Source organism: Dasypus novemcinctus, chromosome 16 (assembly GCF_030445035.2).
Source record: "Dasypus novemcinctus isolate mDasNov1 chromosome 16, mDasNov1.1.hap2, whole genome shotgun sequence".
Classification (NCBI taxonomy): Eukaryota; Metazoa; Chordata; class Mammalia; order Cingulata; family Dasypodidae; genus Dasypus; species Dasypus novemcinctus.
The window spans coordinates 51,669,146-51,673,930 of NC_080688.1; the positions used below are offsets into that span (position 1 = coordinate 51,669,146).

The 4,785-nt window shown below is 43.4% G+C and overlaps 1 pseudogene; it reads left to right on the top strand.

The window, feature by feature from the left end:
- The first annotated feature begins 3,519 nt into the window (after positions 1-3,519).
- On the top strand, positions 3,520-4,539 carry LOC101441331 (glutaredoxin-3 pseudogene; annotated as a pseudogene).
- The last annotated feature ends 246 nt before the right edge of the window (positions 4,540-4,785 follow it).

Consider the following 4,785-nt stretch of genomic DNA (forward strand, 5'->3'; position numbering starts at 1 on the left):
ATGGGCCAGGGACAAGGGGAGAGCAGTTCTGGGACCTGAATGAAAAAAGACTCTCTCTAGACAGCTGGCTGGGCAGGCCCAGGGGCTTGGGGCAACTGGGGAGGCAGAGCCGGAGGAAGGTCCAGAAATGAAAGACAGATCAATCAACAGAAGAAATGAACCAAGGAAAGCAGGAAAATCAGAATGGCTTGCTGTCACCACAGTTCACTAAGTTGGAACAAAATCAGTTTTGTTCTTCAGCTCAGGCTGCTCAGAGCAACATGATGGCAAATGAGAAAAGTGCTCTCAGCAGCAGCTGGTCACTGACTGTTGTCCAGAGAGGCACACCGCCCAGAGGGCACTCGGGTCCTTATTCTTTTCTTCAAGTCGAAAACTCTATTAAATTGTGCTCAGAGTTGGCTTGTTTGGCAGAAAAGTCATTCTCATTTTCCTCTATTATTCCTTCCCCTGAGCCCCTGAAGCTGGGCCCCCAACCTAGAAAGGAAATGCAAAGTCAGTGGAGGCCCTGCCTGGAAGTCAGGCCTTGAGTGCCTTCTGCTCTTCCGCTTAATGAAATCCGGTCCTTGAGGCTAAGCAGGAAGAGCTCTGGGCTTAGAGTCAGGAGGAGACCTGGATGACTGTCGTTAAGCCACTTAAACTCTCAGTGTTTATTTTCGGGCCTGCCAAAATTAGGGATGCTAGCACATGTATGCCAGGTCATACCCTGATTCTTTTTATTCAAAGTGACAAGAGTACAGGACTCCAAGAAACAGACAACAGAAAAAAGGGTTTCATTCTCTTCATCCCTTTGAAAGGAAAACCCTACAAAACGCACCCCATTATCTGACCGCTCCGACCTCTGCCTGAAAATGGAATTCTTTACTTTCCCAAGTGCCCCAGAGCAGGGTTCATTTACTTCTCTTTGAGGGCTACAACTGAATCTGTTTCTCTGCCTCCTTTCCTGGGGTCCAGTGAGTCAAAGGTACCCAAGACCACCCACAGGTCCAGTGACTCAAAACTCAGAGAAAATCTTATATTCATGGTTACAGTGTATTAAAACAAAAGGAATCAGATAAAATAAGCAAAGAGAAAGGGCACATGGGTGAAGTCCAGGGGAAAGCAGGCACGAGTTTCCGGTTGACTTCTTCCAGTGGAGTGGCATGGACAGCACTGAATGCCCCCAAACTGTGTGTGACAACATAGTTTGACGATCAGAGAGGCTCACCCAAGTCTTCGTGTCCAGGGTTTTCAGTGGGGATCAGTCACATAGGTACACAGGGCCCCTGCGACTTACCTTAGCTGCTGGGTCTCTAACTACCCCCTTCCCCTTAGGTCAAACTGACGCAGAGAGGCCCCCGCCTTAGGCACACAAAAACTCTTCTTTGGCAGGATGTTCCAAGGATTTAGAGATTAAATCTCCCAGAAGCCAATCAAGGACCAGTTCTGGGGAAGACAGGCTATTTTATTGACCTGTGCAGGACTTAAGAAACCTGGGCCTGCTGACTTGACCCTTTCCTACACAGTGAGAGACACCTGTTTTTATCTCTTTCTTCGGGGCAGAAATTCTGAGTTAAAGGTAACATCTACACACAATACTTTTTCCCTGATTTAGGAAATAATGAGGCAAGCCTCCCCCTAGTCAGGACTAGAAACATTTTTAAATAAGCAAGCATAATTTCTAAACAAGGGAAAATTAAAAGGAAATTTGCAAAATTACATGTTCTTTTCATTATTGCGGATATGAAGTATACCTCATGGAAAAGAACAGACCAATCCTTGCAAACATTGCTTAAGAAAAAGAGACAAGTATTCTTTCATCCCATTTCCTGCCATTGGGGAAAAATCCCCAGCTCCATAAAGTGGATTTTCCCCGAGGTCTTCCATAATAGTGCTGAAGTTTCTATCAGTCACCTGTTGTGACAGCTTAGTCTGTGTTTGCATTCCAGAGACTGGAGCATGACTGGGGAAAATATACCATCTAATGAGAAGAATTCTTGCAAACAGGGAATGTAAGATGACCAAGACAAGACAAATTTCTTGCTTAGGCTTGGAGATTAGAGGAAAGGGGGTCAGGAATAGAAGAGCCAATACTTTTTCTTCAGCTGTAGAGTAGAGTTTACCAAAGAAGGGCAAGTGGTCCAACAGAGAGCCAAGGAATTGAGCATGCAGGGGACAGGACAGAGGAGTGGGGGGAAGAGAAGCTGTTTGGCATCCCCTCAGCATCAGCACACCCCTACCTGAGAGCTCACAGGGCCACTCACTGCTGAGTCAGAGGGGTGAAGGGACTTGTTCAGGGTCACACTTTGACCCAGAGTCTGTGGGTCCATTTATACCAGAGATGGTTATTCCAGGAAATGATACTTTGAGATCTATCTCTAAAATAATCCTGGGGAGAGCAGTGTGCCACCCATCACAGGAGCATTTCTAGAGGGAGTGCAAGAAGCCTGCAGGCCTACGCTCGCTGGGGCATGCATGAAGGAGAGAGGGCCTAAGCATCGGTCCCCAGATTCTGCAGAGCAGGAGCGAAGGTGGTTTGCTGCCGGCAGAGATACCATCTCAGAAGCTCTTTTGTTAGGCCTGTGCTCATACCCCAAGCAAATCTAATAAGATGAAATCCAATAGGTTCTACATATGAGCTCAAATGCAAGCAGAATCCAGCTGAAAACTTTAATATGCAGAAGTCCCTGGGAACAAAAACCAAGTTTGACTCTTTTTCTACACTTTGGTAGTTTTAATTCATGCAGCTGTGGAATCTCAGGGTGTGAAATAAACCTAAGAAATGACCTAGCCCAGCCACTCAAGGTACAGATAAGAATGCTGAGACCCAAAGAGGCTGAGACTTATTTAGGTTCAGTGCATTCCCCAACTCTGATGGAAGCATCTGCTTGTGCCCATGTTGGTGACATGGTGGGATCTTCAGAGAGCAGTGGTTAAGAGTATGGGCTCTGGCCGCAGCTCTGACACTCATAAGCTGTGAAAATTTGCACAAGTTATTTAACATCTCTGTTCTTCATCAATGCCCCATTCATAGCAAGTTTTCAATAAATGCTAGGTGTCATTTGCATATTGTGTTCAGTGTTTTTTGAAAAATTTCATGTAAATGAACATAGGTATACATTTAACAAAGATACATAAAGTTTAGGAATATATATATACTTTTTGGAGTAATGAAATGGTTCTAAAATTTTTTTGTGGTGATGAATGCATAACGTTGTAATTATACTAAAAGCCATTGATTATATGCTTTGCATAGATCATATGGCATGTGAATATATCTCAATAAAACTGCTTAATAAATAAATAATTGTGCGAGAAGAGCCAGAAATAGCAGCTATGTACAGCAGGGAAAACATAGATTGAAAGGTAAAGAATTTTCTTGTTTACTTTTTTGGATGGTTTTTGTTTACCATTAGTATTATTACTGAAATAATGAAAATACTCTAATAATGATTGAAACGGTAAATGCACAACTACGTGATTATACCAAATACCACTGACTGTACACATTGGATGAATTGTGTGCTTTATTAATATGTAATAAGGGGGGTTGCAGAGGCGGCGGCGGTGGTGGGGAAGTCGGCCCGGGCCGGGAGTGTGAGGAGCTGCTGCTCCTCAAAGCCAGATCCCTCCTTGTGGCCCATTTTGGGGCACCACGGGCTCCACAGTGTGTGCAGACGACCGATGTGACGGTGGAGTTAGCTAAAGAACACCCTCAAGTTTCATTTACGAAGTTGAAAGCTGAAGCTGTTCCTGAAGTGTCTGAAAGATATGAAATTAGTTCTGTTCCCACCTTTCTGTTTTTCAAGAATTCTCAGAAAATTGACCGATTAGATGGTGCACCTGCCCCAGAGTTGACCAAAAGAGTTCAGCGACACGCACCTAGCGGCTCTTTGGCATCCGATCTGAACGAACATCCTAGAGAAGATTTCAACCTCCGTCTAAAGAAATTAACTAATGCTGCCCCCTGCATGCAGTTCATGAAAGGAGCTCCTCAGCAAGCCCGCTGTGGTTCCAGCAAGCAGAGGGTGGAAATTCTTAACAAACATAATATTCAGTTCAGCAGTTGTGATTCCTTCTCAGATGAAGAAGTTCGTCAGGGTCTCAAAACCTACTCCAGTTGGCCCACCTATCCCCTCAGCTGTATGTCTCCGGAGAGCTCATCAGAGGACTTGATCTAATTAAGGAGCTAGAAGCATCTGAAGAACTAGATACAATTTGCCCCAAAGCTCCCAAATTAGAGAAAAGTCTCAAAGTCCTGACAAATAAAGCTTCTGTGATGCTCTTTATGAAAGGAAACAAACAGGAAGCAAAATGTGGATTCAGGGAACAAATTCCGGAGATACTGAATAGTACTGATGTTGAATATGATATATTGGAGGATGAAGAAGTTTGGCAAGGATTGAAAGTGTACTCAAATTTGCCAACATATCCACAGCTGTATGTGAAACAGGAGCTCGTTGAGGGCTGGATATTGTCAAGGAACTGAAAGAAAATCGTGAATTGCTGCCTATACTGCGAGGAGAAAATTAATAAATGTTAAGCTTGGTTCCCAACTATTGCAAGAAATACTGAATTATGGTGGGAGCAGTTGATGATTTAGTCCTCAGAAATGGACTGGGAGTCAAAAACTGCTTCCTACCCAATCATGCTTCGTGTACTTTACAAGGGTGTGCTAAATGTGTGCTATGTTTTTCCAACAAAAATAGAATGCAATAAACATCTTCAAATTCAATTAAAAGTTATGTTTAAAAAAACAAAAACAAAAAATATGTAACAATAAAATTGATTTGTTAAAAAAAAAAAAAG